We start from the raw sequence: 26,995 nt of genomic DNA, 5'->3' as shown, positions 1-26,995 counted from the left end.
TGTTTACGAGGAAGAGGGACACTTGTGGCAGTGGTTTAGACCACCAGAGGGACAGCAGAGACCACAAGCTCTGCTGCCAGGTAGGAGGGCACTGGCTGGACCAGGGCTTGAGGACCTGGTGAACTGAGTTGCTTTTAAAATCGACTTTGTGTAGGATTCATTCACAAGCGAGAAAACGCATTCCATTGACACGCACAATTGATGAGTTTTTGATAAATATTTATAGGGCGTATCCACCACTATCTCAGGTTCAAACGTTTCAGTTGCCCCTTCGACATACTCTACGTCTCTGCAGCCAGCCTCGCTGCTCCCGTCTCCAGCCCCAGTGTCTGAGCAGTGAATTCTTATCATGCCATGTGGCTCTGGCACTGGATCTGGATATAGGAGAACTTTTTTCATGGCAGATCAGGGCTCAGTCTCCCCCGGAAGCTCCCACACTTCCCATTGTTCAACATGGTCAGAGCATTTACCCTGTACACCTGCTCCCTCTATTTCCCCATAGGAAAGCTAGACTTCTCTCTCTTTTTCCCTATCGCAGGGGCTGCGTAGACACACCCATCTCAGCCACAGTGTGACTCCCCTACAGGGCTCATGCAGTCTGCTTTAGCATGCCAGCAAGAACTGCCCAAGGGAAACCTACTTGGGTAATGCCCTGGACCCCAGCCAAGGCTTTTCCTGTGGTTCCTCCTCTCCCTCACTCCCCACCCCCTGATGGGATGCACCTGTCCTGCTGCCCTGCGAAGCTGGCTGTGTGCGCTCTTTGGGTCTGTGAGTAATAAAATGCCTCTGTTCTTTCTGTGATGCCGAGCTGCCACCTCTGTGTCTTACCAGACACATGCCTGGCCCAAACCTCTTTTCCATCAGGGCTGGGGTATATAGGCCCTGTTGTGGTTGGATTTGGAAAGTCCCCCCAAAAGCTCATATCTTGAAAGCACATCTCCAGTGCAACAATATTCAGAGGTGAAATATGACTCTAATATCACCAGTGGACGTATCCACGGAAGGCTTATAATTTGAATATATTTACTGAGTAGTAATGTAGACAAGCATGTCACAGCTGGAGGAGGTAGATCCCTGGGGACTGTCTGCGCCTGATCAGCTCCTATTCCTCTCTTTGCTTCCAGCTCCTATGACCTAGTGTGTTTTTTCTCTGCCATGTGCCCTGCTTCCAGTTTGTGCCATGGAGCCAGCTGACTGTTGACAGAACCTCTGAAACTGTGACCCAAATGAATATTTCTTCCTCTAAGTCGCGCTTGTCAGGTAGTTTGGTCAAAACTGAGTAAAACAGTCACTTGAGAGAGAGAGGCCCGAGACCAAGTTAAAGAGTCAACATTTACAAAAAGAGTTTGCCATTTTAAATTGCCCGTCATTATCTGGATGTGAGGCCTTGAGAAAGCCCCATCATGAAACTCAGTCCAATTCTGTGCCTCTAAAATGAGTCACTAATGTTCACCTCAAGGTCACAGTGAGGGTCACAGGCATAGAAAACCAACACAGAGCCCAGCACGCGCACACACACATCCTTAACATATGGTGCCTTCTCTTATTTTTATACCCAGCTTGAATACCAACTGGCTATGTGACCCTGGACACTTCACCTTTTCCCTCCTCTGGAAAATAAAGACAAGAGTCTTCATATTTGTAATATCCAGGGCCCAGCACATGGCAAGTGCTTTGTAGATATTCAGTGGCACGTTGAACTGAATGAATAACCATGTAAAAGAGAAAGGACCCATGGAAGGCAAATGTTTGGTACATAATTTTGCATGTAAGGCTCATGAGGGCAGGTGTCCACTGTTCCCCCCCAAGAAGCTAGGGCAGTTTTCAGCACACAGTAGGTGCTCAATACATATTCATTGAATAGAAGGGGCCTGTGCTTCCCCTGCAAAGCAGTTCTAAGCATCACAAATAAGAAGTACCAGACCGTGCAGGTGCACCCTTCAGCGAGGCTGGAATCCTAAGCAAAGAGCTAGGATTTGAATTCAGAAGGTGGAAAACTTGCATCCAAGTCTGAACTACATTAGTTTTATTCTGTTCTTGGTTTCACCTGAGATAAAATGGAGCTGGTGGCTGCAGTGGGTCCCATGTTGCTGTGATTATTAAATGAAATAAAGTAGTGTCTTGTATATGGTTGATGCTTATAGTGCAGCTGTTGTTAATTAGGGCCCAGGCATTGGGATTGCTGGCTCCTTGACTTCACTTCGTGGACCTACACACCTGAGCCCTTTGCAGGGAACGGGGGCTTCAGATCTCTGATGAGACAGGATAAAGTGCGGGAGGAAACCTATGGTTGTAGGCACCGTCATTTCTGGCAAGCTGGGCTCCATTCTCTGCCTCTTGGTACCTAGCATCTGCAGGAACCAGCAGCTTGTTCTGAGTCCAGAGTGGGAGGCACTCCACGCTGCGAAGTTCGCATCCTTTCACCTGTCATAATGCCAAGGAACAAAATTAGTGAATAACAATATTCATTTTGGATGCCAGTAAAGTAGGTATTGGTTTTATATCTCCTTATGAAACTGAAATTCAATACAGAGAGTGCCTTTTATGGCTTGCTAGTTTCTATGAAATGCAGTAAATCAGTGCCCAAGGGGGGCTGTTGAATGCCGTTGCCCCTACGTGAGAAGGTTGGACTAGAATTGATCACGAGTTGGATGCCGATGTCTTCTCCCCACCGATCTCCCTCAAGCTCAGGCCCCCGCACGGGGAAGACTCTCATTTGGTTACCCTTTCTGGAAGTGCCACAGGCCTCTCCCCTGGAGGCTGACCACTGTGATGTCATCTTAAGTGTTCACTGGTGGATAGCCTGGAAAAATTCTGGGAATAGTGCCCGGCACAGCGTACCGCCATCAGTGTTACTATTTTTATTACATGAATGCAAAGTGGTATATTTTGAGTACACTGTGGGCTAGGGTGCTACATTACTATCTCCCTGCTCTTATGAATATTATTCTCTTGGCTTTGGAAATTTTGAAATTTTCTAGGCCCCCCAGAACACTGGCCTCAGCCCCAAGGAGTTCAGTCAGTTATGGAGACAGATCTCCACCTCTGGGGCAGCCTATTCCTTCTCCCGTGGCTAAATGTGCTCTCCGTTATTGTTCAGTAATATTTCACAGTGTGAATGCTCTAGGGGAGAGCTTGGTGGAGTTGCAGGGCATGTCCTCCTTACTAATACACCTATGGTTGGCAGAATAGTGCTCACATATGTCTAGGACCCAATCCCCAGAGCCTGTGAGTAATACTACCTTGCATGGTGTGATGGTAAATTCTATGTGTCAACTTGACTCACCTAGGGGATGCTCAAATAGCTGGCTAAATGGCATTTACAGGTGTTTCTGGAGGAGATTAGCACTAAGAGCAGTGGACTGAGTAAAGAAGAGGCCCTCACGGAGCTGTGTGGGCATCATCAGGTCCTTTGGGGACAAGAAGGCAGGCGAAGGGACATTTGTACTCTCTTTCTGAGCTGTAACAACAATCCTCCCCGGTCCTCAGATACTGGAACTCCTGTTTCTTGAGCCTTTTGATTCAGACCAAAGAATACCTTGGCTCTCCTGCGTCTCCAGCTGTAGAGCACACATTGCAGGACTTCCCAGCCTCCACAGTTACATAAGCCAAAGTCACACTACATCTCCTCTGACATATCTGTAGCCTGTCAGTTCCGTTTCTCCAGGGAACCCTGCCTAATCAATATGGCGAATGGGAGTTCATGTTGCAGATGGGATTGAGTTTGTGGCGAATGGGAGTTCATGTTGCAGATGGGATTGAGTTTGTGGCAAATGGGAGTTCATGTCGCAAATGGGATTGAGTTGGCTCATTCTCTACTGTGTGATGGGGCGATACCTGCATGGTCCAGGTGACCCCGATTCATCACAAGGCTCTTGAAAGACAAGGAGGAAGAAGAGGCAAGTCAAAGCAATTTAACTTTGATGTCAGAAGGACACAGTAAAGCATTATGGAATTTAAAGATGGAGGAAGGAGGTGGGGCATAAGGTGCTGGCAACTTCTAAAAAATGGAAAAAGCAAGAAGATAGAGACTCTCCTGGAGCCTCCAGAAGATCCCGCCCTGCTATCCCTTGACCTTTAGCCCAGGGACAGTCACTTTGGATCTCTGTTTTTTAGAACTTTAAGACATTACATTTGCATTGTTTTAAAATAATCAAATACATCATCCCATCTCAGTATTTAGCTTTTCTTCAAACTTTCCCCCTATGCGATCCCCCTTTCTTCTGTGCTCACAAGGACACTCTGTCCTTTGAGTCCAAGTGGGGCACTGCCTGCTCCTTCTATCCCCTGACTCCCAGATGATGGGAGCCCCTGTTCTCAGTAGGAGCGCTTGGGTATCACTGCCAACTCAACTTTAAAAACTAGAGAAAAAGAAACCGACAGTCCTGCCTGTGAGAGTGTGCCTGTTGCTGGTATTACTTCCCAGAGGCTGGGCCCTGGCCAGAAAATGTGAACTGAGAAGACTGAGGCTGTGGATGGTATGGCTTTATATTGCATGACAGGTAATTTTACTACAGCCTTGCCTTGAAGGTCAAGAAGGCCAATGGCCAAAGGCCCATTCAGTTCAAATAACAGACCAAAGTTCTGCTTTTGTTCTGGGTCAGTCAAATTGTAGGATGGTACAAAGTTCAGTCCCATGTGCTGCCTTTGAACCACAAATAAATATTTAAAGTAATATTGGTTCACATATAATAATTTTAGCATGAGCATGTACACCATTGTCAACATGAGTTACATGATATGAGACTATAACGCACCGATGAAAGCAGAAAAATGTTAAAAAAATAATTATACATATATATAAGTTTCAGTGTGATATTTCAATATATGTGTACGATGAATACTGACCAAATCAGGGCAATTATTGTTAATGAAAAATTTAAAAATTATTTAAGGAGGTGGAAATTCTAACTACTCTAATTTGATCATGAGAGACATTATATACATGTATTGGATTATCACATAGTACCCCATATATATTTACAATGAACAATAATTAATTTATTTTTTTAAAATTTTTTATTGGTGCAATGTATTCATACATCATAGTGGGATACAAACTTTTGTAGACATACATGCACAAATCGCCTAGTCAGCCCCCACCTGATTCCCACCCCATTCCCTCCCCATCCCTCCTTCCCATGCTTGGCTTAGTGGTTGACATCTAGTATTATAGCAATTTATCCAAAATTAAAAATGATAATCTCACATAACAGTTTCATTTGTCTCATACCAAGCTTTTGATAACTTAAAGATAACATTTCAATATTTCTTTTTGCTTTCTTTCTTACCAGAGAATTTTTTTTCTTTTTTTTTAAGGTGAAACTATCATATATTTATATATTTATTTTTCAGAAAAAAAAAAACTATCCTAATATGGAATATGGACTCTAGATACCCAAAACGATCTCAAAAAAGAACAAAGCTAGAAGATATATATTTTCTGATTTCAAACCATATAAAGCTACAATAATCAAAACAGTGTAGTACTGTTCTAAAGGCAGATATATAAACCATTGGAGTTAAATAAAAGCCTAGAGATACATTCTTCCATATATTGTCAAGTTATTTTTGACAAGGTTTTCATGAACATTTGGTAGGGGAAATAATACTCTTTTAACTAAATATTGTTGAAAAATAATAATTACATGGAAAAGAATAAAATTGGACCATTACCTAATCCTATATACAAATATTAACTCAAAATAGATAAAAGACCTAAATATAAATCTTAAGACTATGAACTTTTAGAAGAAAATCTGGGTCATAAAACCTCACAACATTGAAATTGGCAGTGACTTCTTGGATATGATTTCAATGGCACAGGCAACAAAAGGGTAAACAAACTCCCTAAAAAAAAATATATATATATATTGTATATCCATAGACAATGTAAACAGAGTTAAAAGTTACTGATTGAATGGGATAAAATATTTCTAAATGCTATATCTGAAGGTATATTAATATTCCAACTAGAAACCTAAAAATTAACAACAATAAAGGCAAACAATACAATTTAGAGATAGGTAAAAGACTAACATAAGTAATGAATCTCCACAGATAACTAATCTTAGTTGTCTGTTGGATGGAAAATCTTGTTTCTCTGGTTCTGGTGTGTGTTACCTATTTCTTTTTTGTACTTAATCTCTTTGAGTATTTTCTCTAGCGCTGGTTTTGAAGACATAAATTCCTTCAGTTTCTGTTTGTCATGGAAGCTTCTTATTTCCCCATCTAATTTGATAGAAAGTTTTGCTGGGTAGAAAATTTTTGGCTGGAAGTTGTTTTCTTTCAGAGTTTGGAATATGTTACTCCAAGCCCTTCTGGCTCTCATGACTTGGTTTGGGAAGTCTGGAGTGATTCTAATTGGTTTGCCTCTGAATGTCACTTGGCCCTTTGTCTTTGTTGCCTTTAAGATTCTCTGCTTGGCTTCCACAGTGGTCATTTTGACAATTATGTGGCGTGGGGATCCTCTTCTCCGATCCTGTCTAAAGGGAGTACTATGTTTCCTGGACCTGTGTATCAACCTCTTGCTCTATGTTTGGAAAATTTTCTGCTATTACTTCCTTGAAGAGATTGTTGATCCCTTTGGTTTCACTTTCTTTTTATTTTTTTATTTTTTTATTTTTAATTTATTTTTTATTGGTGCAATGTATTCATACATCATAGTGGTATAAAGAAAATACTTTTGTAGACATACATGCACATCTCGCCCAGTTAGCCCCTACCACGATCCCCACCCCATTCCCTCCCCATCCCTCCTTCCCACGCTTGGCTTACTGGTTGACATCTAGTATTACAGCAATTTATATAATATTAACATTGATAATCTCACATAATAGTTTCATTTGTCTGGTACCAAACTTTTGATGACTTAAAGATAACATTTCAATATTTCTTTTTGCTTTCTTTCTTACCAGAGAATATTTTTTTTCTTTTTTTTTTAGGTGAAACTATCATACATTTATTTATTTATTTTTCAGAAAAAATCTATCCTGATATGGAATATGGACTCTAGATACCCAAAACAGTCTCAAAGGAGAACAAAGCTAGAAGATGTATATTTTCTGATTTCAAACCATATAAAGCTACAATAATTGAAACAGTGTAGTACTGTTCTAAAGGCAGATATATAAACCATTGGAGCTAAATAAAAGCCTAGAGATAAATTCTTCCATACATTGTCAAGTTATTTTTGACAAGGTTTCCATGAACTTTTGGTGGAGGAAATACTAGTCTTTTAACTAAATATTGTTGAAAAACAATAATAAATGAAAAAGAATAAAATTGGACCCTTACCTAACACATATACAAATGTTAACTCAATATAGATAAAAGATCTAAATATAAATCTTAATACTATAAGCTTTTAGAAGAAAATCTGGGTCATAAAACCTCACAACATTGAAATTGGCAGTGATTTCTTGGATATGATTTCAATGGCACAGGCAACAAAAGAGTAAATAAACTCCCTAAAAAATAAAAAAAATATTGTATATCCAAAGACAATGTAAACAGAGTTAAAAGTTACTGATCCTCTTCCAAGAGTTCCTCCTATGACCCATTTCTCCCTAACTCTCACATATTAGGGAAAGCATCTGATTTCTTATTTTTTGTGCCTGACTAATCTCACTTAGCATAATGTCCTCCAGTTCCATCCATTTCCCTGAAAATGATGTAATTGAGTTTTTTTTGATGGCTGAGTAAAATTCCATTGTGTACATATCCCACAGTTTTGTAATCCATTTCTCTATTGATGGACATCTTGGCTGGTTCCATAGTTTGGCTATGGTGAATTGTGCAGCTATGAACATAGATACACATGCATTAGTTTGGTAGTTTGGTTTCTTTTCTTTTGGGTAGATACCCAACAGTGGTATTGCTGGATCAAATGGAAGATTTGTTCCCATTCTTCTGAGGATTCTCCATACTGTTTTCCAAAGTGGTTGCACTAATTTGCAATCCCACCAACAATGTCTTAGAGTTCCCACTTCTCCACATCCTCGCCAGCATCTGTTGTTGTTTGTGTTTTGAATGATGGCCATTCTAGTTGGAGTTAGGTGAAATCTCAGGGTAGTTTTGATTTGCATCTCTCTGATTGCCAGTGATGTTGAGCATTTTTTCATGCATTTATTGGCCATTTGAATTTCTTCTTTTGTGAAGTGTCTATTTAGTTCATTTGCCCATTTTGTTATTGGATGCTTTGTTTTCTTAGTGTTGAGTTTCTTGAGTTCTCTGTATATTCTAGATATTAGTCCTCTATCAGTGGTGTAGGTGGCAAAAATCTTCTCCCATTCTGTTGGCTCTCGATTGAGGTTCTTGATAGTTTCCTTTGCTGAACAGAAGCTCTTCAGTTTCATGCAATCCCATGTATTGATTCTCCTTTTAATTTGTTGTGCTTTTGGGGTCTTGTTGAGGAAATGTTTGTCTGTGCCTATGTGTTGTAGTGTTGGACCTATGCCCTCTTCAAGGAGCTTCAAGGTCTCTGGTTTAATTTCCAAGTCTTTGATCCATCGTGAGTTGACTTTTGTACAGGGTGAAAAAGTGGGATTAACATCCAATTTTCTGCATATGGTTAACCAGTTTTGCCAACACCATTTGTTGAAGAGGCTATCTTTTTTCCAGTGTATGTTTTTGGCCCCTTTGTCAAAAATCAATTGGCTGAAAGTGTGTGGACTTGTTTCTGGGTCTTCTATTCTGCTCCATTGGTCTATATATCTATTCTTTTGCCAGTACCATGCTGTTTTTATTACAATGGCTTTGTAGTATAGTTTAAAGTCAGGTATTGTGATTCCTCCTGCGTGGTTTTTGTTGCTGAGAACTACCTTGGCTATTCTGGGCTTTTTGTTATTCCAGATAAATTTAAGGACTGATTTTTCTATGTCTGTGAGGAATGATCTTGGTAGTTTAATGGGCATTGCATTAAATCTGTAGATCACTTTTGGGAGGATGGCCATTTTAATGATATTAATTCTGCCAATCCATGAACATGGAAGGTCTTTCCATCTTCTAAGATCTTCTTCGATTTCTTTTTTCAGTGTTTTATAATTTTCTTTGTAGAGATCTTTTACTTCCTTGGTCAAGTTTATTCCTAGGTATTTTATTTTTTTGTGGGAGATCCTGAGTGGAAGTGTTTTCTGAATTTCTTTTTCAGTGGATTTATGGTTGGTGTACAGGAAAGCTTCTGATTTTTTAAGATTGATTTTGTATCCAGATACCTTGCTGAATTTGTTGATCAGTTCTATAAGCCTTTTGGTTGAGTTTGTTGGGTTTTCTAAATATAGTATCATGTCATCTGCAAATAGTGAAAGCTTAAGTTCTTCTTTTCCTATTTGTACTCCTTTGATTTCCTTTTCTTGTCTTATTGCTCTGGCTAGAGTCTCTAGTACTATATTGAAGAGAAGTGGTGATAGTGGACATCCTTGTCTCGTTCCAGTTTTTAGGGGGAATTCTTGAAGTTTTTCCCCATTTAATATGATGCTGGCAGTGGGCTTATTATAGATTGCCTTAATAATGTTGAGATATGTTCCTTCTATTCCAATTCTCTGCAGTGTTTTTATCATAAATGGATGTTGAATTTTATCAAATGCTTTTTCAGCATCTATTGAGATGATCATGTGGTTTTTGTCTTTGATTCTGTTTATATGATGAATTACATGGATTGTTTTTCGTATATTGAACCAGCCTTGCATCCCTGGGATGAACCCTACCTGGTCATGGTGAATGATTTTCTTGATGTGGTTTTGAATGCGTGTTGCTAGTATTTTGTTTAATAGTTTTGCATCCAAGTTCATCAGAGATATAGGCCTGTAGTTTTCCTTCCTTGAACTGTCTTTATTCGGTTTGGGTATTAGTGTGATGTTGGCTTCATAGAATGTATTTGGGAGAGTCCCGGTTTTTTCTATTTCCCGAAATAGTTTGAGTAGTATTGGGATTAGTTCTCCTATAAAGGTTTTATAGAATTCACTTGGGAAACCATCTGGTCCTGGGCTTTTCTTTGATGGTAAGCTCTTTATTGCTATTTCAATCTCTTTGATTGTTATTGGTTGGTTTAAGTGTTCTATATCTTCTTGACTCAGTTTAGGAAGGTTGTATTTATCTAGGAAGTTGTCGATTTCCTCCAGATTTTCCATTTTGTTGGAGTATAGTTTTTCAAAGTAGTTTCTGATAATCCTCTGGATTTCTACGCTGTCAGTAGTAATGTCTCCTTTTTCATCCCTTATCTTCATAATTTGGGTTGATTCTCTCTTTTTTTTAGTTAGGTTGGCTAGTGGTTTATCAATCTTGTTAATTTTTTCAAGAAACCAGCTTTTGGTTTTGTTGATTTTCTGTATTGTTTTTTTTATTCTCTATTTCTTTAATTTCTGCTCTAATTTTAATAATTTCCCGTCTTCTGCTGGCTTTGGGGTTCAATTGTTCCTGCTTTTCAAGGGCTTTGAGGTGTGTCATAAGGCTATTTATTTGAAGATTTTCTGTTTTTCTTATGTGAGCACTCAGTGCTATAAATTTTCCTCTTAATACTGCCTTCAAAGTGTCCCAGAGGTTTTGATATGTTGTTTCTTTATTTTCATTTGTTTCTAGAAATTTCTTGATTTCACCTCTTACATCTTCTATGATCCATTCTTCATTCAGAAGTGTGGTGTTCAGTCTCCACATGTTTATGTTGTTTCTCTGGGTCTTCTTATAGTTGATTTCTAGTTTCATTCCATTATGGTCTGAAATGACACAGGGAAGTATGTAACATTTTTTAAATTTGCTAGTGCTCATTTTGTGTCCCAGGATGTGATCTATTTTGGAGAAGGTTTCATGAGCAGCTGAGAAAAATGTAAACTCTGCTGTATTTGGGTGAAATATTCTATATGTGTCCAAAAGGTCCATTTGGTTAATGGTGTTCTTTAGTTCTGAGACATCTTTACTGACCCTTTGTCTGGAAGATCGGTCTAGTATTGTGAGAGGTGTGTTGAAGTCTCCCAGTATTATTGTGTTGGGATTTGTGTGTGGCTTCATGTCACAAAGAGTTTGATTTATGAAAGTAGCTGCCCCTATGTTTGGGGCATAGATGTTGATTATTGTTATTTCCTCTTGCTGGACTATTCCTTTTACCAGTAAAATGTGACCTTCTTTGTCTCTTCTAATAAGTTTGGGTTTGAAGTCTAACTTGTCTGATATCATAGTTGCTACTCCTGTTTGTCTTCGAGTACCATTAGCATGGATTACCTTGCTCCAGCCCTTTACCTTGAGTTTGTTCCTATCTTTACTTGTGAGGTGTGTTTCTTGTAAGCAGCAGATGGATGGATTCTGGCTTTTAATCCATTTTGCCACTTTATGTCTTTTTATTGGGGAGTTGAGGCCGTTTACATTCAGTGTGATTATAGAGAGATAATTTTTAATTCCCAACATGTTAAGATCTTATTTCTGTTTGAGATACTGTTTATTCTTCTTTGCTTAGTTGTCTGCTGGATGGGAATTCTTGTTTCTTTGGTTCTGGCGTGAATTACCCATTTCCTCTTTGCAGTTAATCTCCTTGAGTATTTTCTCTAGTGCTGGTTTTGAAGACATAAATTCCTTCAGTTGCTGTTTGTCATGGAAGCTTCTTATTTCCCCATCTAATTTGATGGATAGTTTTGCTGGGTAGAAAATTTTTGGCTGGAAGTTGTTTTCTTTCAGAGTTTGGAATATGTTACTCCAAGCCCTTCTGGCTTTCATAACTTGGTTTGGGAAGTCTGGAGTTATTCTAATTGGTTTGCCTCTGTATGTCACATGGCCTTTTGTTTTTGTTGCCTTTAAGATTCTCTCCTTGGCTTCCACATTAGTCATTTTGACAATTATGTGGCGTGGGGATCCTCTTCTCTGATCCTGTCTAAAGGGAGTTCTATAAGTTTCCTGGCCCTGTGTATCGACCTCTTGCTCTATGTTTGGAAAATTTTCTGCTATTACTTCCTTGAAGAGATTGTTGATCCCTTTGGTTTCACCTTCTTTTCCCTCCTCTATTCCAATTATTCTTAGGTTAGCTCTCTTGAAATGGGCCCATATTTCTTCAATGTCAGATTCCTGCTGTCGGGTTTTTTTTTCTAAATTAGAAACTATGCGTTCATTTTTAGAATGATCATCTTCAAGAAGCGAGATTCTATTCTCCATGTGGTCTAATCTGTTGTTTATACTTTGAATTGAGGCCTTTACTTCATTAATTGCATCCTTTATCTCTTTTTTACTCTCTCTAAATTCTTTTTGAAAGTCCTCTATTATTTCTAAAGTTATTTTCCTAATTTGATCTTCTAGAGATCTTTGGGTTTCTGTGTTATCAGATTCTGATGTTGTGGTGTTGTTGGCATTCACTGCTCCATTGTTATTTCTCTTTCCCATGATTTTGGAAGTTTGTGCCTTCTCTGGGTTCTTCCCTGAGTCACTACGAGTTCACTTAAGATGCTCTTGATCTCTAGTCTATGGTATCTCAGTCACCACTACTCCTTTACTGTGTTGTATCACAAAGTCTCAGACCCAGGGAGTCAATCAAGGCTGCTTAGACCGTGGGGGGTGCTAAGTTGGGCGTTCTCCAGTGGGGAGTTGTGACTATGGTATGATATCTCTGCCACTGCCACTCCCCCACTGGGCTGCACTGCTAAAATCTCCGACCCAGGGAGACTATCTGCGCAAGTCCCTGGGAGTGCAGTACTGGGATTTCTCCCCTAGGGGCCGCAATTTGACTCACGGTTGTTGAGTGCGCTGATGGAGCTGTAGTGAACTCGGTGGATTCACTGCTGCCGCCACTGGCAATATGGCACCACTGCCACGCTCTCGGCCGTGATGCGGCATATTTCTTCTCTGGTTTTGAACTCTGCTCTGAGTCCTTGCCAGTTGTGCTGTGCCCAGCCCTTGGGAGCTTTAGATGTTCCCTGCACCAACAAAACTGCTGACTGCCGCTCAGCTGATCAGCACCTGCTCACCTCGGCTCGCTGTCCACCCCTCCTCTCAGGCGCCTGGTGGCTGGTTGAGTGGGTTGGTCTAGGGCCGTCCGGTGAACTCGCCGCTGCCGCCAGCAGTAAGATGCTGCTTCTGCATCCTAGGCCGCGAGGCCAGAGTACCTCCTCTCTGGATTTGAGCTCTGTTTTGAGTCTCCCTCCTCTCTGGAGCCTGGTGTTGCTAGGGGAGATGTAGGCCGTGCCGCTCCGGCCGCTCTGCGCCGCGGCTCTGGCTGCTCTGCACCACGGTTCTGGCCGTTCCGGCTGCTCCGGCCGCTCTGCACCGCGGCTCTGGCTGCTCTGCACCTTGGGTCTGGCCACTCCGGACGCTCCGGCCGTTCCGCGACGCAGCTCTGGCTGCTCCGGCTGTTCTGGCCGCTCCGCTCCGGCTGCTCTGGCCGCTCTGCTCAGCTGTTCTGGCCACTCTGCTCCGGCTGCTCCGGCCGCTCCACTCCGCGGCTCTGGCCACTCCGCGCCGCCGCTCCAGCCAATCCGCGCTGCAGCTCTGACTGCTCCGGCTGTTCTGGCCGCTCCGCTCGGCTGCTCTGGCCGCTCTGCTCAGCTGCTCGGAACCGCGACTCCAGCTGCTCTGTACCACGGGTCTGGCCACTCTGGCCGCTCCGGCCGTTCCGCGCCGCGGCTCTGGCTGCTCTGGCTGCTCAGGCCGCTCCGCTCCGCGGCTCCCCCCAATCCGCGCTGCGGCTCTGGCAACTCCGGCTGCTCTGGCCACTCCGCGCCGCGCGGGCGCAGCACTTTGGGCTGTTTTTTTTCCGGTGTCTTGTTTTTCCAGCCCTTTTTCTCTGTCCCTTGTATTTACCATTTTTATTTCTTTGCTGTGGTGTTTTCTGGCTCTGAAAGGCGCTGGTTTTGAGGTAGTAGAGTTGGATTGTTAGCGGGACTTGTAAGTGCCGCTTTCCTCCGTCGCCATCTTCCCGGAAGTCCCTGGTTTCACTTTCTTTTCCTTCCTCTATTCCAATTATTCTTAGGTTAGCTTTCTTAAAATGGGCCCATATTGGAGTTAAATAAAAGCCTAGAGCTAATTTCTTCCCTATATTGTCAAGTTATTTTTGACAAGGTTTCCACGAACATTTGGTAGGGGAAATAATACTCTTTTAACTAAATATTGTTGAAACATAATAATTACATGGAAAAGAATAAAATTGGACCATTACCTAATCCCATATACAAATATTAACTCAAAATAGATAAAAGATCTAAATATAAATCTTAAGACTATAAACTTTTAGGAGAAAATCTGGGTCATTAAACCTCACAACATTGAAATTGGCAGTGATTTCTTGGATATGATTTCATTGGCACAGGCAACAGAAGAGGATACAAACTCCCTAAAAAATAAAAAAATATTGTATATCCAAAGACAATGTAAACAGAGTTAACTCCAATGGTTTATATATCTGCCTTTAGAACAGTACTACACTGTTTCAATTATTGTAGCTTTATATGGTTTGAAATCAGAAAATATACATCTTCTAGCTTTGTTCTTCTTCGAGATTGTTTTGGATATCTAGAGTCCATATGCCATGTCAGGATAGATTTTTTTTCTGAAAAATAAACAAATAAATATACGATAGCTTCACCTAAAAAAAAAAAGAAAGGAAAAAAATTCTCTGGTGAGAAAGAAAGCAAAAAGAAATATTGAACTGTTATCTTTTAGTCATCAAAAGCTTGGTATCAGACAAATGAAACTGTTTTGTGAGATTATCATCGTTAATACTGGATAAATTGCTATAAAACTAGATGTCAACCACTAAGCCAAGCATGGGAAGGAGGGATGGGGAGGGAACGGGGTGGGGATCGGGTAGGGGCTAACTGGGCGATGTGTGCATGTATGTCTACAAAAGTATTTTCTTTATACCATTATGATGTATGAATACATTGCACCAATAAAAATAAATAAATAAATAAATAAATAAATAAAATCTATTCACTAAAAAAAAATGGGCCCATATTTCTTCAATGTCAGATTCCTGCTGTAGGATTTTTTTTCTAATTTAGAAACTATGTGTTCATTTTTGGATTGCTCATCTTCTTTTTTTTTATAACAATTTTTTTATTGAACATAAATAGTATACATTTACACTATATTTGGTGCCCTCCCCCCCGCCCACATTTTCCCTCCCCCCCACCAATGGTTGTCCAGGTTAACCATGTCTTATTCATAATTTCACACATGTTCAAGTGTAGACCCTTATTAATCAAGACCGGCCTTCCTCCTCTCCTATCTTACCATCTGAACTTAGCTAGTATTTCCCCTTCAATATCTGGAGTCCCTCTGGTATTCTTTGTGTTTCCTAGTTTGGGCATATTAGAGGAAACATATGTATCTTCTTCTTCTGTGCTTGGCTGATCTCACTTAACATAATGTTCTCCAGGGCTTTCCATCTTCTTTCAAATGATATAATTTTGTTCTTCTTTATGGCTGAATAGAATCCCATTGTGTTTATTTCCCATAGTTTTGCTATCCATTCATCTGTTGATGGTGATCTGGGTTGGTTCCATATTTTGGCTATTACAAATTGTGCTGCTATGAACATAGGTATGCATATGTTGCTGTAGTTCTCTGAATTCAACTCCTTTGGAAAGATACCCAGGAGTGGTATAGCTGGATCATATGGTGGATCTATTCCCACCTTTCTTAGGAATCTCCACACAGATCTCCATAGTGGTTGAACTAGTTTGCATTCCCACCAACAGTGTAAAAGAGTTCCTCTTTCCCCACATCCTCTCCAGCATTTGTTGTTATTTGATTTCTTTATGCTTGCTACTGTGACTGGGGTTAGATGGAATCTCAGTGTAGTTTTGATTTGCATCTCCCTGATGGCCAGTGATGAAGAACATCTTTTCATGTATCTATTAGCCCTTTGTATCTCTTCTTTTGTGAAGTGTCTATTTAGTTCATTTGCCCATTTCTTGATTGGGTTGTTTGTTTTGCTAGTGTAGAGTCTTTTGAGCTCTTTGTATACTCTGGATATTATCCCCCTATCAGAATGGTGGCTGGTAAAGATCCTTTCCCATTCTGTAGGCTTCCTCTTTAGGTTATTGATAGTTTCCTTTGATGAGAAGAAACTTTTTAGTTTGATGTTATCCCACTTGTTTATTCTTGCTTTAATTTCCTGAGCTTTGGAGGTTTTGTTGAGAAAGTTACTGCCTGTGCCAATATGTTGTAGTGTTGAACCTATGCTTTCCTCTACTAGCTTCACAGTCTCAGGTCTAATTTCTAAGTCTTTGATCCATCTTGAGTTGATTCCTGTGTTTGGTGAGATATAGGGGTTTAGATTCATCTTTTTACAAATGGTTAGCCAGTTCTCCCAGCACCACTTGTTGAAAAGGCTGTCTTTTCTCCAGCGTATGTGTTTGGCCCCTTTGTCAAAGATTAATTGACTAAAGATGTGTGGGTTTGTTTCTGTATCTTCTATTCTAATCCACTGGTCAGTATATCTGTATTTGTGCCAGTACCATGCTGTTTTTACTACTATTGCTCTATAGTATAGTTTGAAGTCTGGGATTGTAATGCCTCCTGCGTGTTTCTTGTTATTGAGAATTGCTTTGGCTATTCTAGGTCTTTTCTTTCTCCATATGAAATTCATGATTGATTTTTCTAGGTCTCTGAAGAATGTCACTGGTATTTTAATGGGAATTGCATTGAACCTATAGATCAGTTTTGGCAGAATGGCCATTTTGATGATATTTATTCTGCCTATCCATGAGCACGGGAGATCTTTCCATCTTCCAAGGTCTTCTTCAATTTCTTTCTTTAATGTTTTATAGTTTTTGTTGTAGAGGTCTTTTACATCTTGGGTTAGGTTTATTCCTAGGTATTTTATTGGTTTTGAGGTTATGGTGAATGGAATTGTTGTTTTTATTTCTTTCATTGTGGATTCGTTGTTGGCATAAAGAAAAGCCACTGATTTCTTTAGGTTGATTTTGTAACCTGCGACTTTGCTGAATTTGTCAATCAGGTCCAGAAGTCTTTTGGTTGAGTTCTTTGGGTCTTCCAGATAAAGGATCATGTCATCTGCGAATAAGGATAATTTTAATTCCTCTCTTCCTATGTGAATTCCTTTGATTTCCTTCTCTTGTCTGATTGCTGCAGCAAGAGTCTCAAGGACTATATTGAAAAGGAGTGGTGAAAGTGGGCATCCTTGTCTTGTTCCTGACTGTAGTGGAAATTCTTGCAGTTTTTCCCCATTCAATATAATGTTGGCTTTGGGTTTGCAGTATATTGCCTTAATGATGTTGAAGTACTTTCCTTCTATCCCAATTTTTTGCAGTGTTTTTAACATAAATGGGTGTTGGATTTTGTTGAATGCTTTTTCAGCATCTATTGCTATGATGATGTGGTTTTTGTTCTTGGTTCTATTTATGTGGTGAATAACATGTATTGATTTGCGTATTTTGAACCAGCCTTGTTTTTCTGGGATGAAACCGACTTGGTCATGATGTATTATTTTCTTGATATAGTTTTGAATGCGTATAGCTAGTATTTTGTTTAGAATTTTTGCATCTATGTTCATTAAGGATATTGGTCTGTAGTTTTCCTTTCTTGAGGTATCTTTATTTGGTTTGGGGATTAATGTGATACTGGCCTCATAGAAGGAATTTGGAAGAGTTCCATCTCTTTCAATTTCCCGGAACATGTTATGCAGTATTGGTATTAGTTGTTCACTGAAGGTTTTGTAGAATTCAGCTGGGAAGCCATCTGGGCCTGGGCTTTTCTTTGGTGGAAGAATTTTTATTGCCATTTCTATTTCTTTGGTTGTTATTGGTTGGTTTAGGCTTGCTATGTCCTCTTGGCTAAGTGTAGGAAGGTTAACTGTGCTTAGAAATCTATCAATTTCTTCCAGGTTTTCAAGTCTATTGGAGTATAAATTTTTAAAGTAGTTTCTGATAATATTTTGAATTTCTTCACTATCTGTGGTGATATCTCCTTTTTCATTTCTAATTTTGATAATTTGAGTTGATTCTCTTTTTCTTCTGGTTAGGTTGGCCAGGGGTTTATCAATTCTATTAATCTTTTCAAAGAACCAACTTTTTGTTTTATTAATTCTCTGAATTGTTTTTTTGTTCTCTATTTCATTTATTTCTGCTCTAATTTTGATGATTTCTTGCCTTCTGCTGGCTTTGGGAATAGACTGTTGCAGAATTTCTAGATCCTTGAGTTGTGTCATTAGGTTCTTTACTTGGTGGTTCTCCGTCCTTTTTATGTGGGCACTCAATGCAATAAACTTTCCTCTTAGTACTGCCTTCATGGTGTCCCATAGGTTTTGGTAGGTTGTGTCTCTGTTTTCGTTTGTTTCCATAAATTTCTTTATTTCTTCCCTAATTTCTGCTCTTACCCATTCATCATTCAATAGTGTATCATTCATTCTCCATGAATTTGAATACTTTCTTTCGAGTTTCCTGTTGTTGATTTCTACTTTTATTCCGTTGTGGTCTGAAAAGATGCAAGGAATTATATTACATTTTTTGAATTTGCTGGTATTTTCTTTGTGTCCCAGGATGTGATCAATTTTGGAGAAGGTTCCATGGGCTGCTGAGAAGAAAGTATATTCTGTAGTTCCTGGTTGAAATACTCTGAAAATGTCTATTAGGTCCATTTGGTTTATGGTTTACCTTAGTTCTAAAACGTCTTTACTCATCTTTTCCCTTGAAGATCGATCCAGTGGTGTGAGAGGCATATTAAAGTCTCCCAGAATTATTGTATTTGGGTCTACTTGGGATCTTATGTCCAGAAGGGTTTGTTTTACAAATGTGGTTGCACCCATATTTGGGGCATAAATATTTACTATCATTATATCTTCTTGGTATAGTGTTCCTTTTAGTAAAAGGAGGTGCCCTGATTTGTCTCTTTTGATGTGTTTTAGTTTAAAGTCTGTTTTGTTAGGGTTGCTACCCCTGCTCTTTTTTGGTCACTGGTGGCATGGTATATCTTTTTCCATCCTTTCACCTTCAGCCTGTGAATGTCTTTGGCTGTGAGGTGTGTTTCTTGCAGACAGCATATATTTGGATTATGTTTCCTAATCCACATTGCCAATCTATGTCTTTTGATTGGTGAGTTAAGTCCTTTGACATTAAGAGATATTATTGAAATATGATTTTTGTTTTCTGCCATTTTGTGTTCTGTCTACTCTTGGGTGGTGTGATCTTTCTTCTTTACTTAAGTGGCCCACTTATTAACTTCCTCTCTTCTCTGATTCTGAAGTCTGCTTCTTTTTTCTTCCTTATGGTTTATTTCTTTAAGAATTTTCTCTAGTGTTGGCTTTGAATTCATGAATTTTTTGAGATTCTGTTTATCGTGAAAGATTTTGGATTCACCATTGATCTTGAATAGTAGTTTTGCTGGGTAGATTAGTTTGGGCTGGAAGTTATTTTCTTCCAGGGTCTGAATCACGTCGTACCAGTCTCTCCTAGCATTCCTAACCTGGGTTGTATAGTCTGGGGTGATTCTTATTGTTTTGCCTCTATATGTCACCCGTCCTTTTGTTCTCGCTGCTTTTAAGATTCCTTCCTTAGCCTCTATATTGGTCATTTTGGTTATTATGTGGCGTGGAATGGTTTTTCTTTGGTTTTGTCTCAGTGGAGTTCTGTATGCCTCCTGGACTTGAAGATCGAAGTCTCTTTCCATATTTGGAAAATTCTCTGAGATTATTTCCTTGAAGATATTACAGATGCCCTTGGTCTGTACCTCCATCCCTTCTTCAATGCCTATTATCCGTAGATTAGGGTGCTTCATATTATCCCATAATTGCTGGATGTTTAGGTTTTGTTGCTGTAAAGATTTCTGTATATCGCTGACTGTGTTTTCGGTTTGGGATGTACTGTCTTCTAATATTGATATTCTGTTTTCCATTTCATCTAATCTTCCAGAGTTTCTTTCAATTGCTGTCTTCATTTCACTTATTGCCTCTTTCATTTCATTCCAGACCTCTTTCTGATTCTTTTTTAGTGTTTCTAATTCACCTTTAACCTCTATACTTGTTTTGAATCCTTTCATCATATTGAACAACAAGATTCTGAACTCCCCTTCTTGCATTTCTAGTAGGTCAGTATTCGTGATTTCTGCTGTCTCTTCATAATTCCTGGTTCTCATATTTGTAGCGTTCTCTGTCCTGTTTTTCTGGTTTCTACCCATCGTTCGTGAGTATTATGCTTAGTCAAATCTTAATATTAGGAGTTGGGGTATCGGCTAGTCAGCAGAGCCTTTCCAGTGTTGAGGGTGGGTGATGTGGGAGGAGCTGGGGTGATTAGTAAAGGAGTCGGATTAGGTAGAGGATATGTTTAGGTTGAGAAAGACTTTGAGTATCGTAAGGTGAAATCTTGCTAGGAATGAGAGAGAGTTAACTACTAGGACTCTTGTCGTTCGTGGAGTAATTATGAATGTAAGAAATACTTAGAGTATTAGACCAGGAGGTATATTATGTGGAAAAGTTTTGGGGGAGAAAAGTATGTAGGGTTAGTGTGGGAAGGTTTGTAAATAGGGGTGATGGAAGGAGCAGACAGACACAAAAAAAGAATAGAAAAAAAATCCACACAAGATACCAAGACTATTATGTAATCCAAGAAAAAGGGAGGAAGACCAATCAAAGGAGGAGAATGAAAATAAAGGAAGGAAAGAGGAAGAAAGAGGACAAAAGAACAAGAATAAAATAAAAGGAGCTAGCAGCTGTGTGAAATAAAAAAATAAGGCAAACTATCCAATATATATATAAAAAAAACCAACATGTGAAAGTAAGAGAAGTGTGGGTTGAAAGAAAAAAAAAAACACAGCAATAACCATACCAAAACAAAAGCACTGTAAAAGCAATATAAAACAAAACATCCACATTAAAAGTAAAATAAACAGTCCTCCTTATTTACGCATATGGGGTCAGGCCTATATAATATGTGCGTATCTGATTGCTTTGGTAACTTTCAGAATACCATCCAATGTCTCTTAGTTTTCTTTGTACTCTATTTTTTATCTTCTTAGGTCACTCTGGGTGTTTGGACACCTTCTCTCCTTTAGCTGCTTTAGGTTTATGTGTCCGGATGTCTGGTTTCACTTTTATTTGATTCTGTACAATTCACAGGTTCTGCAAAATTCTAACCTGTGGTCAGTACCTCTGCACTCACCACCCTAGACTCCAGCCTGTGCTTCCCTACGACATGGGTGGAGCATGACCAAGGTATAATTAGAACCTCCCCCTGAGGTCCTGTGCAGATATTGTGGCCCGATGGATTTTCCTGTGTCTCTGGAAATTCCAGCTGGGTTAGCCGGTGTGGTCCCAAGATGTACCCTGGGCAAATGGGTGCTGGTTCCTGGGTGCCCACGCTTGCTGCCAGAGCTCTGCCTATTCCAAGGGTGCAGGCTGGGTGTGCTGCTTTTACTGGACCCAGGAGTGAGTGGATGCAGCTGTCTGTTGCTGCTGGTATGCTCTTCCAAGGTGTATTGAGCTGAGTTTTCGCTTAGAATTAAGCCTCTGGCTAGCAGGAGGGTGGGAACACCCAGCGGTGGGCCAGGAGTGCAGGATAGGTGCTCAAGGATCCAGTGCATGGTGCCCAGTAAAGGTCTCTGCCTCCCACGGGACGTAGAAACTGGGGGTGCCCCAAGGAGATTTCCAGTTTACACAGGGCTTTCGCAGCCTTGAAGGCAGTCTCTGGCAAGGTGGCGGGGGGGCTAGACACCCAGGTAGGCTCCAATTTAGTGGAGAGAGTGGGACAGGCAATGACTGCTAGCAGGGAACCGGGGCGCTGACAAGGTGCGCAGAGGGGAGTGCTCGGGTCTGAGGCTTGGGCGTGCTGGGGGGTTGGAGTGCAGCGCACACTAGGGTCCGCATTTCCCGTTGCCCGCAGGTACCTGTCTTCCTTGGTTCAGGATTCGTGGGAGTCTCTATGCTGTTGTGATCCAGTCGCTGGTGAGCACACAGAATTCTGACGTGGGAGCTGCTCGCTGTTTTCAGTCCCGGATTATCTTGCTGCGGGACTATCGGGGCTATCGGGCAGGCAGCTCCGCGGGCCCGCGAAAGCAGCCTGCGGCCACCGATCAGCGTTTGCAGCTGGTCCGGTGTCGGGTCTATGTTCTTCTTCTTCTTCTTCTTCAAGTTCAGAGTTCCCCCGAGGTACCAGGATTTGTTTTGGTTCCTGGTATGTATTTATTTTGTTGATTAAGACACAGCTTTCTAAGTATCTGAAGTTTTATTTGCTTCAGCTACTGAGGAGTACTGTGTCCCTCAGTCGCTATTTTTGGCTTCTGGATTGCTCATCTTCTAAGAGCGAGATTCTATTCTCCATGTGGTCTAATCGGTTGTTTGTACTTTGAATTGAGGCCTTTACTTCATTAATTGCATCCTTTATCTCTCTTTGGCTCTCTCTGAATTCTTTTCGAAACACCTCTATTATTTCTACAGTTATTTTCCTGATTTGATCTTCTATAAATCTCTGAATTTCTGTTTTATCAGGTTCTGATGTTGTGGGCATTCATTGCTCCATTGTTATTCCTCTTTCCCATGATTTCGGAAGTTTGTGCCTTCTCTGGGTTCTTCCCTTGGGTCACTATGACTTCACTTAAGGTGCTCTGGATCTCGAGTCTGTGGTATCTCAGTCCCCACTACTCCTTTACTGGGTTGTATCACAGAGTCTCCGACCCAGAGAGTCGATAGAGGCTGCTTAGACCATGGGGGGTGCCAGGTTGGGCGTTCTCCTATGGTGTAATATCTCTGCCACCACCACTCCCCACTGGGTCAAGTCCCTGGGAGTACAGTACTGGGATTTCTCCTCTAGGGTCCGCAATTTGACTCACTGTTGAGTGCGCAGATGGAGCTGTCATGGACTCGGTGAATTCGCTGCTGCTGCCCTCGGTGGCAATATGGTGCCGCTGCCACACCCTCGGCCGTGAGGCTGCCGTATTTCTCCTCTAGTTTTGAGCTCCGCTCTGAGTCTCTGCAGCGTGTGCTGAGCTCAGCCACTGGGAGCTTTAGATGCTCCCTGCGCCGAAAAATCTCACCCAGCTATTCCGCAGTGGCTCACCTCAGCTTTCTGTAGCCATCTGGTGAATTCGCCGCTGCCGCCGGCAGTAAGGCGCTGCTGCCGTGTCCTCGGGCATGAGGCCGGTGTATCTCCTCTGTGGCTCTGAGTTCCGTTCTCAGTCCCCTTCCTCTCTGGAGCCTGGTGATTTTTTTTTGTTTCTCTGGTGATGGTGTTTTCTGGCTATGAAAGGCGCTGATTTTGTGGAAATGGAGATTGGTTGTTAGCGGGGCTCTTAAGCCCTGCTTTTCTCGGTCGCCATCTTCCCAGAAGTCAACAATAATTAATTTAGAAATTAAAAAATTCCTTAACAAGTTGTTGCACTGTATCTATCATGAAGCGTTACTATCATTCATACAATAAGCATTTGGAAATATTGATGGAATGTCTTTACTAGGTATGTTAGCTTTCTGTTATTGTAATAAAACACCTCAGACAATAAACTTATAAAGAGAAAAGGTTTATTTTGGCTTGCAGTTCTGGAGATTTCACTCCATGGTCAGTTGGGACCAATTATTTTGGGCCTGTGGTGAGGCTGCACTTCATGGGGGAAGCCCTTGATGGAGCAGACCTATTCACCTCCTGACAGCAGAGAAACAAAGAGAAAGTCAAAAAGGGACCAGGTTTCCACAATTCCAAGTGACCTAGCTTTCTCCCATCAGGCCCCACCTATTAAAGGTTCCACCACCTCCCCAAAGCGCCATGGACTGGGACTAAGCCTTTATCACATGGGCCTTTGGGGAGATATGCAAGGCACAAACTGTAGCACTAGAACAATACATGGGTGGTTTGGCAGGGTCACTCATATTTTGAGCTCTTACTGAGGCTCAGCGTCTAACTTGGGACCAAGCACACCTTGCTTCCATCTACTCCCTCAAATGCAAAGGTGAAGGTGGACCGGTCTCTTCCCCTCTCTGCAGTTGAGTGTCCTGATCTGTCTTCTCTTGGTCAGGAGGTCCTAGAGCAAATGCCCTTCCGAGTCCAGGTTCCATGGAGGCTCCTGGTCAGCAGAGTGGGGAGGGGAGCACGACCTCTTGTCCCGAGACCTAGCATCCCCTTTAACAGTTAAGGGGGTACAAGGGCTTGGACAGGCACCCCAGCCCCCAAGCTCCTGTCCCTGAGGCTGACTGTCCACCTGGTCCCTGGGAGCACTTGTCACATGCACAGAGCAAAAGCACCTGCAAGGTCACACCCACCTTCCAGAGTGGTCCTGATGCAATGATTGGCAGCTGAGAGGTTGCCAGCTCCTCTCCCTTACGTGGAGCCGGGGCAGCATCTTGCACTGTAATTCCTACTTTGAGCTTCCTGTGGGATCTGCTGGAGTTGGGCTATGCCAGAGACAGCACCGAGCTCGACTGGTGCCCCCTCCTGCCCTGCTTCCCTCACCCCACACAGTCCATCCAGCTAAATGTCAATTTTGTTGATCTTTTCAAAGAACAAACTCAGTTTTATTGATTTTTTCTCTATTTTTTTTTATTCTCTATTTCACTTAGGCCTCCTTGAACCTTTATTCTTTACCCTTTCTTTTTGCTAGCTTTGGGTTTAGTGTTTTTTTTTTTTTCTTTTTCTAGTTCCGTAAGTTAAGTTTTTGATTTAAAATATTTTTATTTTCTTTTTCTTTTCTTTTTTTTTTTCTTTCAGTGTTGGGGATGAAGCCCGGGACCTCATACATGCTAAGCACGTATTCTACTATTGAGCTCTACCCCCAGCCCCTATTATTTTCTAATGAAAACATTTATAGCTGTAAGTTTCCCCTTTGCTACATCCTATATGTTTTAGTATGAGCATTTTATTTTCTATGTATTTTCTAAATAACCTTGTGAATTTTCTTTGAGACATAGTTTAAGAAAGTGTGTAGTTTCTACAGATTTGTGACATGTCCAGTGAAAAACAAAAGGTTGTTAATTTTGCTTCTGTTAATGATACTAACGTCATCCCACTGTGGTGAGAGAAGAAGCTTGTGTGATACCTGTCTTTACAAATCCACTGGGTCTTGGGGCCTAACGTTTAGTCTCTCTAGCAAATACTCCCTGTGTCCTTGTGAGGAGGGTGTGTGCTGCTGTTGGGTAGAGTGCTCTAGTATGGCTTCCAGGTCTAGTGGCTTACTGTGTGAAGTCATCTGATTTCTAACTTTCCTCCTGTCTGCTTGATGCATCTATTATTGAAAATGAGGAATTGATATCTCAACCATCATAGAACTGTCCATTTCTCTCTTAAATTCTGTCAGTTTTTATTTACATATTTTAATTGTCTCTTATTAGGTATGTAAATATTTCCAATCATTATATATTATTAATTTGTGCAGTACTGGGGATGGAACCCAGGGGCATGCTACCTCCGAGCTACACCCCCAGCCCTGTTTTTTATTCTTTATTTTGAAACAGGGACTCACTGAGTTGCAAAGGGCCTCACTAAGTAGCTGAGGCTGCCTGCAAACCACCATCCTCCTGTCTCAGCCTCTCAAATAATGGGATTACAAGCATGTACCACCATGTCCGGCTTATATTATCCTTATGCTAAAACTTTTATTTAGTCAGGCGTGGTGGCACATGCTTATAATCCCTGCGCTTGGGAGGCTTAGACAGGAGGATCGCACAGGTTCGAAGCCAGCCTCAGCTACTTAGTGAGGCTCTCAGCAACTTAGTGAGACCCTGTTTCCAAATAAAGTATAAAATAGGTCTGGGAGTATAGCCCAGAGGTAGAAAAGGCCCTGGGTTCCACCCCTGGTACCACAAAACAAAAACAAAAACAAAACAAAAACAAAAACTTTTATTCATATGTGATATTCTTTGTTTTTTGTAATTTTCTATTTAAGAGCAATTTTATCTGATATTAGTGTAGCCACACCTGCTCTACTTACCACATTTGTATGAAATCTCTCTCTCCATTCCTTCACTTCTAACCTGTTTGTATCTTTGGATCTAAAGTGAGTCTCTTGTAAACAAAATACACTTGGATCATGTGTTTTCATCCACTCTGCCACTCTCCTGTCTTTTTCCTTTTGGGGGTGTGTGATGGTACTAGGAATTGAACCCAGAGGCCATCCATCCCTGTGTTACACTTCCAGCTCAATATTATTTTGAAACAGGGTCTCACTAAGTTGTGGAGAGCCTCACTAAGTAGCGGAGGTGGGTCACAAACCCGTGGTCCTCCTGTCTCAGCCTCTCAAGTGCTTGGATTACAATGCATCACAATGCCTAGCTTGATTTTTTATTTTGAAACAGGATCTCACTAAGTTGTCGAGGCCGGCCAGGAACCTGTGATCCTCCTGTCTCAGATCTACTTAGATATAAAGTAATTACAGATAAAGAAAAATGCATTTTGTTATTTGTTCTCTATATGTCTCATGTCTTTCTTTGACCCCTCCTTTCTTATAAAACTACTCTCTTCTTTTGTGTCTGAATTTTTTTTTTTTTTTGTCCGCAAAGCCATACTTTATTGCAGGTTCGAACCTGGACCCCAGCACCTCTGGCACAGCAGAAATGACAAGGGCCCAGAGCTCCGCTCAGGGGCCAAATTTATACCATTTACATTAAACTGCAAGTCACTGTTTTACATAATTGATGACGCTTTTTAAATTTCCCGCTCTACATTTCCCGCTTTACATTTCCCACGTAACTTGTATGGACATTTTTTAAGATAACGGGGATAGGGGCAGGGGGTCTCTTATTTAGGTTTGCAGCCCTTACACGGGCGGATGCTCTTAGCCAGGGCAGATACCCTATACTTTTAGCTCTTCTATGAATTTGCCCATTAATATTGGCCATTTGAGCTTGCTTATAATTAACACTCAATACTATTGAACTATTGGCGCACAATACTACTGATCATGATACTACTGATTGTTATTACTTAATACTATTATTGTTATAATTATTAACCTGTGTCTGAATTTTTTGAAGAGAAATGTTTACTTTTTATTTTCTTTTGTTTATTTCCAATAATTCTTTTCCTCGTGGTTACTATGACTATTAAATTTTCATATCTTCAAGTTTTAAAACTATAATTTGACTTTA

The sequence above is a fragment of the Muscardinus avellanarius genome (genome assembly GCF_963383645.1).
Source record: "Muscardinus avellanarius genome assembly, chromosome: 3".
Lineage (NCBI taxonomy): Eukaryota > Metazoa > Chordata > Mammalia > Rodentia > Gliridae > Muscardinus > Muscardinus avellanarius.
This window is presented reverse-complemented; position numbering follows the sequence as displayed.